The sequence below is a fragment of the Psittacula echo genome, assembly GCF_963264785.1.
Source record: "Psittacula echo genome assembly, chromosome: 2".
NCBI classification, from domain to species: domain Eukaryota; kingdom Metazoa; phylum Chordata; class Aves; order Psittaciformes; family Psittacidae; genus Psittacula; species Psittacula echo.
The window spans coordinates 153,349,846-153,362,301 of NC_137737.1; positions in this window are offsets into that span (position 1 = coordinate 153,349,846).

The window sequence follows — 12,456 nt, forward strand, 5'->3', positions numbered from 1 at the left end:
CAGAACATGACGTGTCAGCTGTGCCCAGGTAGTTACCTGGCACCTTGACTTGAAGCCAACCCTTCCAACCTGCCTGGGATCCCAACCAAACCAAAAGGTGGTCCACGTCGCATTGAGGACTTTCAGTATAGAATCATAGAATCAGCTAGGTTGGAAAAGACTTTAAATAACATCAAATCCAACCATTATCCTGGCACTGCCAAGGCTGCTACTAAACCATATCACTGAACACCTCATCTACATGGTTTTTGAACACTTCCAGGAGCAATGATTCCACCACTGCCCTGGGCAGCCTGTTCCAATGCCTGAGCACCCTCTCTGTGCAGAAATTTTTCCTAATATCCAATCTAAGCCTCCCCTGCTGTAATAGAGAGCTTTCTGCTCCTCTGTGGCATGGGAGGCCATGCTTCACTTATCATGGTGGTCTATACGGGAGGTGCATAAAAGACAACAGTACAGTCACAGGTAGTTACCAGCACAGAAGCAAGCACAGATGCAGTACATAACACAAACTCTTCAAGGGATGAGAAAGATTGTCCTTGTTTGGGTCCCTCAAGAGTCAGTTCTACAAAATGCCGTGTAAATTCTGTCCTTATTCTGTACGTGTGAATGCTTGTAACTGTGCTGTTGAACAAGTATGGAGGGGACTAACCAACCAGTTCCCTAAGGGCAAGTTATATGGAGGTTATAGTAAGGCAGAGCCTAACGATTTAGTTTTGCTGGACATATGAGGCTGGGCTATGTGCCAGTTCATCTAAAACCATAAAATAATGATGATTTTGTTGCAAAGAGCCAACAGCAACTGCCCCAGACATGGAGAAGCTGCCAGGGCAGCTGCAGGACCTTCTTGGTACTGCTTCACTGCCCACTGCTTTGCAGAGCTGTTTTGGTACCACTGCTGTTAGAGCTGCCATGGCTCCCCTGCCTGGACAGCCTTGCACCTTGTAGTGTGCTGTGAGGAAGCAACAGGAGTTTGGATGATGGGTGGCAAACAGGAGCCAAGCAGACTCTGAAGGGATGGCCTCGATGATGGTCTGAGCTAAAGCTGTCCACTGCACAGGGGTAGCAGCCGTGTTTGTGCTGTGTTCCTGGAAGTGTGCTGGGGGCAGGAGTTTTCCAACTGTCAGTGACTGTTAATGACTGGCTGATAAATTTGGTATAAGGTTACCTTTGTCTGAAGAAGGCTGCATTAGCTAGCATGGACTGATGAAGCTGGGAAAAGTATCATTTACTGACAAAGCTGAGTCACCAATTGTGTTCACTAAAGGGTTTCATACTAGGTCATAGGAGCACCTCTCCTCTGTGGACAGGCTGAGAGTTGAATTTATTCAGCCTGAAGAAGAGAAGACTCTAGTTCAATCTCATTACAGCCTTCTGGTACCTAAAGGGGGGCTAGAAGAAAGCCAGAGAGGGGCTTTTTACAAGGGCATGTAGTGATAGGACAGGGGGAAATGGCTTTAAACTGACAGAGGGGAGATTTAGATTATATATTAGGAAGAAAGTATTTACTATGAGGGTGGTGAGGCACTGGCACAGGTTGCCCAGAGAAGCTGCGGCTGCCCCATCCCTGGCAGTGTTCAAGGCCAGGTTGAACAGGGCTTGGAGCAACCTGGTCTAGTGGAAGGTGTCCCTGCCCACGGCAGGGAGTTGGAACTGGATGAACTATAAGGTCCCTCCCAACCCAAACCAGGCTGGGATTCTATTATTCGATATAGTTAACACCGAAGTAAAGTTATTTGGTTAGTTGGTTGGTTGTTTTTTAATCCATTCTAGATTTGGCCTATAAACAAACATACTGTGACTGAAAACCTAATTTCCCTCATTCATCTATTAAAGTCATATTCCATAATTTAGAGAAAACAAACTCACTGTAACACAATAACTAAAATACTCCATTCAAAACACTTTACCATGCCTTCACATTTCTCAGTTTGGAACGTATTATTCACCCATTGTACTGTTAGATAACATTGGGCACAGGATTGTAAAGGAACTAGTCCATTCTGAACAAGTACGTATTGTAACTGACAACATTATAATCTTATAAAACAGCCTTATAAAGCTATAGCCTTGTAATTTACCCTAATTAGCCAGTGACAAACCCTCTGGCCTTTTGGTCAGATTGCTTTTTGCATCTGAGCTTTCATTCGGTTCATGCTGGGTGCAGCATAGACATTCATTTTCAGTGAATCAGTGACAGAACCGTAAATCATCCAAGACAACTGACTCACAGTCCCATGATTTTTAGCAACAGACATAGTGGATGGTTTTAAATACGTAGTAACTGCTCACTGGAGTCAACGCTTTGGGGAAAATCAGATCAATTCCTCAGAGATACTTCACACGTCAATCAGTGTAATGCAAAACCGGATCTAATTCAGCAGACAGCACAGCAGTTGTTACCTGAATCACTTTGGCTGGCAGGTTAGCTATAAAGGTCTTTAAATCATATTAAGCAATTTCACTCTAGGCTCTTTGCTTGAAATAGATTTAAGACACAAGGTACAATTCCTGCTAGACAATCCTGGGAGAAAGCAAACACACTATGAATGATTAGCTAGCTAACTTGACCTCAGCTTTCAAGTGTAACAATGTCTTTTATACGGAAAGTTGGTCAACGCCAATGAAAAGCGATGTGTGACTGCAATTAACATTGCTGATTACTGTCGCTGTTTTGCCACCCACATTCTTTAAGAGGCCACTAGAAAAATGTTCTCTTTTCAAAGCTCATTTAGCAATGCTATCACGTGGGGTGCACAGGTCATGCTTTTCAGAGTGGGACAGCACACTAAACTTTCATGCTGTGCAGTATTTTGTGCACAGGATGAGGTTTTTCCACTTGAACAGCAACACACCAGTATTAGCTACTCCTGATTTACTCCTGTGAGAAGATATTCATCCCCTTTGTCACCAACTGTTTTATAGCCTGAAGTACTATCTGCCATTGCTAAGGATAAAATGTAGCTGAAGAAGCTCAGCTAGGTGAAGAAACCCAGGTAAGGAAGGAAGACAGGTTTGGTGGGAACCTGAAAACAATGACATAGTACTGGTCAGGGTCCTACAAGATGGTCCTTTCAGAAGGGTCCTAGAACAGTGGATGGAACAGAGAGAAAAAGAGAAAAAGAAGGTGAGCATGAGTTGAACAATGGAAAAGCAGGAAAGATTTTGGCAGGATCAATGAACTTAACTGGAGCAAGAGATTTGAGCATAGGGACAGGAGGATGGTGGCATTGTTCAGTCCATTGGCTTTATCTGAGGATGTGTACCTGGGAGCACACCACTGGAGATATTTTACACGTGCAGGAATATGGGCAGCTGACAATGGCGTTGCAACATAAGGACATATCTTCTGTGTTGGCAGGGGGCATTAATATCTGGAATTTGGAAGGTTGAGAGGAAGTACACTCATGGATAGATATTTCAGAATAGATGGACATGTGACACAAAGATAAGACCAACTAAATGCTCAAGATATTTAGTCCTGTTGAGCCATGTTAAGCCTTCCTCTCCTTGACTTGAGTTCAAAGACCCCAGTGAACATGGCCTCTAACTCCTTCTGGGGAAGTGCTTCTGCATATACCCACTGGATGATTGCAGAGCATCCCTCTTGAAGGTACCCGGCATACCCAAAGAAACAGCCAGACTCAGATGGACCTACACAGATGAGACCATAACTTATAGGAGATGGCCTGGGAAGGTCCAAACATATAACACTAAAGTGAAATACCAAGAGGCAGGAGGTAGAGTCTTTACCAGCACAAACAAAATGCTTAATAACACACTCCAGCAGTCTTTTTCTCAGTGATGTGAAGATCTCATGGATTGAAAACAGTCAAGGGTCATTTCCCCCCCCCCCCTTTTTTTTTTCTTTTTATGAATAAAAAGCGAATCTGAAACTTTTCCCTGTAAAAGACAAGGCTGAAAAGAGAAGTGATGGTTTGGCATAACAGAGCTAAAGCAGAGATCCTCAGAGAGATAAGTATATGAATAAAAATATCTATGTTGAAACACTGTATTTACTGGGACAAAAACAACTAGGCAATTCATGTAGTTGCCAACAAAATCTGTAGCAAAAATAATAAATCAGTTGTTCACCTTTAAGCACTCATGAAGATCAGGCACAGCTGCCCTTTAATGTATACAGGCTGTCTCAATGCCAAAATCCAGGAATATTAAGTCACATCCTTCACGTACAAAAAGATGCCAACAAGACATCTTCTAGTGCAATGTGCTTGTTGCTCAGCTGTTTCCAAACACTTAATGAATTATTAATTAAAGGATGGTACTGTTGTTTGATAGAGCGATGATTTGGAGACAGCAGATCCAAAGTCTTTCTCCAAACCTGCCACTGCCTTTTTTGGCCTTTCCCTGGCAAACAATTCAGTCTTTATGAGTTTCAGTTTGTCTATCTGTAAATAGAGATAACATCTGCATACTAATATATTAAACAAACTTAGCTTTTCCTTCCATTCACAAGCTGTCCATGAGCAGCCTGGTTCTGTATGTGAATCATCACTGGTGAATGTATTTCTTTATACATGCTGGTTACGAGCACAATATTGGTTATGTAAAACTGAAACACTGATAACCAGAATTGCTTTAGCTCACTAGTCCATTTTTTCTGTACTTAAAGAATACAGAGCTAATCTTTCTTGGGCACGTGGTGAGGGGGGGATGATGACACATTTATCATTGAAAAGAGGATGTGCTTAACATGGAGTAAACAAAATACTTCCAGTAGTTTTGCAATGGGTTAGCATTGCTGAATGAGAAACAAGTTAGTTTCTGACTTCATAGAATCGTAGAATCATAGAATAGTTAGGGTTAGAAAGGACCTTAAGATCATCCAGTTCCAACCCGCCTGCCATGGGCAGGGACACCTCACACTAAACCATGTCACCCAAGGCCTCATCCAGCCTGGCCTTGAACACCGCCAGGGATGGAGCATTCACAACTTGCCTGGGCAACCCATTCCAGTGCCTCACCACCCTCTCAGGAAAGAATTTCTTCCTTATATCCAATCTGAACTTCCCCTGTTTAAGTTTGAACCCATTACCCCTTGTCCTGCCACTACAGTCCCTGATGAAGAGTCCTTCCCCAGCATCCTTGTAGGCCCCCTTCAGATACTGGAAGGCTGCTCTGAGGTATCCACGCAGCCTTCTCTTCTCCAGGCTGAACAGCCCCAACTTTCTCAGCCTATCTCCATACAGGAGGTGCTCCAGCCCCTGATCATCCTCGTGGCCCTCCTCTGGACTTGTTCCAACAGTTCCATGTCCTTTTTATGTTGAGGACACCAGAACTGCACACAATACTCCAAGTGAGGTCTCATGAGAGCAATAACTTTCTTTAATATTCTCCAGTTAGGACAAGGGGTAATGAGTTCAAACTTAAACAGGAGAAGTTCAGGTTAGATATAAGGAAGAAATTCTTCACTGTGAGGGTGGTGAAGCACTGGAATGGGTTGCCCAAGGAAGCTGTGAATGCTCCATCCCTGGCGGTGTTCAAGGCCAGGTTGGACAGAGCCTTGGGTGACATGGTTTAGTGTGAGGCATCCCTGCCCGTGGCAGGGGGGTTGGAACTGGATGATCTTAAGGCCCTTTCCAACCCAAACCATTCTATGATTCTGATTCAGGGCTGCAAGCAGAGCAGTTTAGCATTACCTGGTTCCATTCACAGTTCAGTCCTAGTGTCACTCAGCATGTGACAAGCAGAAAAGGAATCATAAATGCTCTGCACTGATTTTGAAGAACAATTACTAAAATCCCACCAGAGACCCAAATCCTACCTTGTTCTGCACAGCAGCAGAGGAATGAATAGGGGCAAATAGACAGCATTCCTCTCACCACACCAGCTGGAGACTTTCCAGATCTGGTGCTTAACAGAGTGATAAGCAGAACATCAATTAAATAGGACATGGGCACAATTTGTACACCATGACCTGGAGAGGTCAAGCTCCAAGCCCTATCCTGAAGCTGAATTGCCATGGTGCATCTTGCAGGCCACCCATTGTCACCTCCCTAAGCAAAACAAGGGCAAGCTCTGATTATGCTTTTCTGCCTATTTCTGTATTTGCATTTTGTAGTGTGAGTAAAATTTAAGGGCAATTCATGCTGTGGCCCTGGGAGTTGTAGGAGTTGCAAACAGTAGACAACAGAGTCTGTGTTTATTTTGTATCCCTGGGTTAATAAATCAAATCAACTGTATTCCTTCCACAGAGAGGGGCAATTTTCATCATAGCATACTGTTATGTCTCACATTGCCACAGATTTATCTTTAATGAAGATTTCTTCAAAGAAATCTGGTACTTAGACAAGTGTTTTAGCAGACTCGGCACTGTACCTGTTCTGGTTTATTGCGCTTCATACAAAATACATCTGCAGACTCCTACAGACGCTGCTTAGGCTGGAGTGTTGCAATCAGAAGCCTCTTTTAGTAAACCATCAAAATAACCAGAGTTCTGGTTATTTATCACAAACATGCAGAAAATTCCTTTCACCATGTTTTAAGCTGAGTGCCTTAAACATATGCATCATCACAATAAATTCATGAGACCGGAAAATGTTGTAACCTCAATTATATACTTCAGGAAACTGAGGCAAGGATAGTCCAGCAGCAAATCCCAAAATAGCATTTAGCTCCCCAAAAGAGAGAAATTGGGTGTTAAACCCAAGGAGATATCCACAAAACAGTCACTAAATAACTTTGATACACTGGGAGCCCAAAATTTCCATGAAATTACCTTCAAAGCTGTGGACTGTGGCACTGAGGATGTCTGAGAAGGCAGCAATTACCAAAGCCATCACAGCACACTACTCCTGCACCAACACTACTGAGCACCCCATTGCAACAGCCACAAGCTAAGCTGGACATAGAATCATAGAATAGTTTGGGTTGGAAAGAACCTTAAGGTCATCCAGTGCCAACCCCCCTGCCATGAACAGGGACACCTCACACTGAACCATGTCACCTAAGGCTCTGTCCAACCTGGCTTTGAACACTGTCAGGGATGGAGCATCCACAGCTTCCTTGGGCAACCCATTCCAGTGCCTCACCACCCTTAGAGTAAACAACTTCTTCCTTAGATCCAATCTAAACTTCCCCTGTTTAAGTTTGAACTCATTACCCCTTGTCCTGTCACTACAGTCCCTAATGAAGAGTCCCTCCCTAGCATCCTCATAGGCCCCCTTCAGATACTGGAAGGCTGCTATGAGGTCTCCACATGTACAAGTTCACATTTTGCTCAGTGTCCCAATGTCAGGGTACATGGAGAGGGACTGATGAGCATTATTGCTCCTCTAGCTCCTCTGTCCCTGTTGGGAGGGCATAATCATGGGAGGAGACATTAAATCTGGGACGAGGGGAAATGAAGAATGGGAGATAAAGTCTCTCCCCTCTCCTTGCCTAAAATGCAGGATTCAGGGAAAGACAGGGAGTGTGAGAGAGAGCAAGATGCTCAAACCAGTAAGGAGGTCTCCCATCCCTGAGAGCAGTTTTCAGTTTCCTTTTTGGATTGTTTATGTATTTTTCTTTAAGAGTCATTGGACGAAACAAACATAAAGTGATAGCAGGCACATAGGACCCATAAAGAGGAATTTCCAGGGAAAACCTCATGTTAACTGGGAGTAAAAGCAATGGGGGTTGGGAGGGGAAAGAGAAACCTCAGTAGGATTTTGTCATTAAAAGCACCAAACAACCCAGCTTATGTTCAACCACAAAATATAGCGTGGCAAGAAGATTATGTCCCAGGGAAAGTCATGCCTCTGAAGGCCTTTTGTACACCCACACTAGGACTTTACCCCACCCTTTGTAGGAAGGCTTCAAGCTTTCTTTAGGTGGCTGGTGGCAGTGTCCCAAGTCAACTGGAGGCCTTCAAGTTCAAAACAAAACAGAACAATCCCTTTCTAGGGAGTTTCTTCCCGTCAAGCATTTTTGTGAAGAGTCCAACCTCTCCCAAGAGATCTGGCAGCCAAAATCCAGAAACCAAATGTTTAAGAGCTTCCTTCGCCTCCTCGGTCGCCTTGGCTGTTCTGGAAGGGAGGCTGCTTTTGTTTGTGCCCAGGGTGACTTCTTGTGAAGGGCAGCAAGTCCCCTTGCAAGGCTATGGGGCTATATTTCCCAGGCCTCTTTTGGCTGTCAAAAGGAAGCTTTGGCATATTTCAAGGCTATCAGCTGAGGTTGGGGCTTTCTCTCTGACTATGGATGGCCTCCCCAGGACTGATTCTTCTTTGATTTCTTGCTTGTTGCTTGCTGTTGAGCCCTTCTTCTTACAGAGCAGGCTTGAAGAGCCACATGAACCTGGACGGGTTTTCACACAGCACCACACTGTGCTGAAGTATCCTCCCGGGGAGGCGTGCGCAATGAACTACTGAGCAGGGTTTAAACCATGGCCACCTCAGCAGCCTCACCAATTCAGGGAATGGAAGCTGGCCAACGTCTCTAGAAGATAGCTTTACTATAAGGAGGGAAAGTTTCTTGTTTTGCTTGCCAGGACACCACAGGGGAAAGAAACCGTCCCTGCCAAGAGCAGCCAGCCCTCCTGAGTGCGAGCTCTGGGACAGGGACACAGCAGGGCTGGTTCTTGCTTTGGCTCTTCTGTTGAGCTGGGAGACCACCACCATGTTGACCAAGGGTAAACCTTGCCAGCTCTGAAACTGCTGGGTTCACCATAAAACTGAAATGCCCAATGCTTCTAAATTTGCTGAACATCAGAAACACAGCCTTTTATCACCAGTTTTGTGATTTCTGTTACTTCATGGTTTTGATCCTGACTGCTTTAACCTCTTGATGCCTGTAGTGACAGCAACAGGCATGAGTGAAATCTCAGCTCCACATACCTCTAATCTTAGAAAAAGATCATCAAGTCACCTGTAGATCTCAGAGGATTTCAAAAGGATCTTAAGGACATTCAACCCTTACATCCGCCTTTCAGTGGGATACACAGAGATGTATAGCATCAACCCAAATGCTCCATGGACACACAAAGGATGCAGAGACCTGCCCCAACAGACTCATCTGCCAGCCCACCTGCTTCTGCTGGGAGTGTTGAGCTTTCACAACACATCCACCACCCCCCTGGCTTTCCAGTATTTTGGAATACCACTTATCCTTTTACCAGCATTGTCCTTTACCAGCTTTAAAAAGTGGGCAACAAAAATCAGTTGCTTTAACCTCACTGGTCTGACTGGTCAAAAGTGTCAAATGATTTACATTTAAATTACAGTTAAGACAAAACAAAAACTTACCAAGATGATGAAGACATCGTTTTTCAAAGTATACGTATTTGATCCTTACAGTTATGTATATATCTATTCTATGTGTGCCTGTGTATATATTATGTATGCATGTAAATAATACACATAAATATATCCACGTATGATGTACAACAAAATCTACTTCTTGAGCATGAAGCATTGCTCTCATCCTGCATTGGTGTGGATCCGGTTATTGCAGTGAACTTTAGGTGAACATAATTTTTTGCTACTGCAGGATATTTGAACAGCTGAGACTGCAGCAAAGTCTCTGCTTTCACGTTTTAGTTTCATGGCCCATTATCAAAGGGTCTGCAGTACCCCATTTAGATCTTAACATTGAGTTTTATGGAGACACTTGCGTCTACAGAGATTTTGCAGTTAAGTTTATATACCAAAAGGGATAGAGCTGAAGCTCTTACAAAAACAGTGAACCTTATCCAAGCCACAGACATATCTACAGTGTAATATAAGATCTATCTGCTATGCTCTGATATTGGTATTAGACAATCATCTCCCTATCATGATTTGAACATGGAAGAAAAGCAGAAATTTGGAGAAAATCTTAAGTTGTTTGAAGGGAAGTATTCTGCATTGCCTCTTAAAAGATTTTTGCTTGGCTCACAGCTTTGTTTTGTTTTATTTAAAAGTTCTGTTCTCTCTGCCACAGTGATGTTTATTTAACAAGGTTGATGCTTTCTTATTCTGAAGTTATATTAGCATTGCAGACTGAAGATTTAATGCAAACAATATTTTTATTCAGGCTGTGCTATATCCGAAGTTCCTTTCTTGGCATCAGGTATAGCTCGTCTTGAACTATGAGTCAGATTTTCAACAGATATTTTACATTGATTTACACCTGCTGACTAGCAGGGCCATCACGTCTAACAAGCTGAGGCCTAAACTAATGGCCAATATCTCATTAGTCAACTACATAGACTATCCAGCCCTGATGTATTTACATGTTTGCACAGGTCTTGAAAGCAAGGGAAAAGAATAATGTGACTCTTTACAATTAAATTAATATTGTGATTTCTTACAGATATTATATACTGATCCAGATGCTACAGGTTTTTTTCTCCTTTTAGTAATAGCTGATTTCAGTGATACAGTATAATTCCAAAAGCAGAACCTCACTCATTAAGCATGAGTAGGGTGACCAGCACTGCATATGACAAAGGCAGTCCCTGCCCAAAATGCTTATGATCTCAACAAGACAGTCACAGAGAAGACAGTAAAAAACACAATGAAGGAGCTGGCTTAAGGGAAAAACAGCTATAAATTATTATAATAATAACAATTAGATTAGTTTTCTATAATTACACAAGAAACCGTTACCTGTTTGATGATACAGCAAGCATTGGTTTGTTCTCTGATCAGAAAACAAGTTAGTGACAAAAGAGTATCCTAGCTGTCTTTCCTGGCTCGTAATGCCAATGGTATCTATCTATTCAGCATCTGACTTAATAAAGTCATCTGGCTTTTTGAAAAAAGCAGGAGGGGAGGGCAGGAGCTTGATGGGTGACCTCAATTCGCTGCTCTACAAGGCCAGTTTTTTAGACTCCCCTTTTATAAATGCTGCAGTTATCTTCTGAACATAATTCCAGTTACAATTCTGATTGGAAAATGGAGCTGCTTAGGAGAGCTTACAAGATGACATCTGTTCAACAACAGGCATCTGTGCCAGAACAGCAAACCAGGGCTGCCCAAGGCAGGGTGCTCAAGTGATATTCATGCACAGACCAATGTCTGTATGGCAACACACCACAGACCAATACTGCTTCTTCTTCCAGCCAAAATTGTTTGCAATCCAGACCAAGTTACACTCTGTCCCACCTCACAAGGCATCCCAACTTCAGTCATTAAGGAATGCTTTTAAAAACATCTTATGACAGAAACCTTCTTGACTGTGACACCCAGCAATTCCTTAAGCAAAATGACTTCTACGGATCGCCATCTCCATGCCAGAGCAGTGCCGAAGCAATGGGCTTTTGCAACTAGTTTTCAAGTATCTTTTGCTGAATCTTTGGACTTATTTCATCCCCTTTTGTTAATAGATGACTAGAGAATGAGTTCATTTCCCTGCTACTCTATCTCCATCCTACCCTGCCACTCTGCACCTGCGGTGTCCCTGTCTGGGTACCATCAGCAAGCCCACTAGTTACACACAGAATAGTAGAATCAGCTAGGTTGGAAAAGACCTTTAAGAAAGTCCAACCATTACCCCAGGACTTCCACGTCCACCACTAAACCATGTCAATAAAAGCCTCATCTACATGGTTTTTGAACACTTTCAGAGGTGGTGATTCCACTACTTCCCTGGGAAGTCTGTTCCATTACCTGAATGGGTCTATTTCCTCCAGTTAGGAGAAGTTGGAGCAAGTAGCCCTTCCAGCCTAATATTGCTTCTGCCCAAGCCCTTGTGTTGTGTGTTGGGCTGCTTAGTGACTTACAGACAACTCCCACTGAATTTTATCATGCTTTTGATTGTTCTTGAGGTTTTTCCTACCAGGACTTTCCAGTTCTTGTCTTCTCTCTCCTCTCCTGTCTCTCTTTTTCAGGGTAAAGTGCTGGTTAACAGCTGTGGATGGAATCTGCATCTAATGACTCATATATGCCAGCAAACTGGTCAGTTCTGCTTGTAAATGGGTATTGCAAACCATTGCAATATGCGCCCTAAGTAAAATGAAAACTATTCTCCTCTCCTCATCTTTCCTCCTCCATCCCCTGGCTCTTTCATTTCATTTTAGTCATTTTCCCTTTGTGCTTGGTGATCATCCAACTAGATAAGGACAGGGCTGTGGGACCAGTCTTTAACTCAATGTACATGCTGTCTACGTGCTGCTATTTCACTTTAGCAACTCTCGTGGAAAGGTCTGTTCGCTGTCATTTCCCCTTGCTATTTACCATGAGCACTTCAACTGTCCTTAATTGGGACCAGATCCCATTACAGTGGGCTCTGTGCGAACATCTACAAACAGGACTGGAAGAATTTGAAATCTCTGCCAATCTGAATGCAAAGTCATCTGCTGCCAACAAATTGTGAATTTCAAATGGTGGTGGTCTGGTTTGCAGGTAGATGTGGGCACATCCCCTTTCCTACCACCTAACCAGCGCTACCAGTACTACTCCCTCCAAATCCTGGGGCAGGATCTCCTGTGCAAGAGAGCCCAAGAAGATGGGGTCTCTCTGAATCTTACCTTTTCAA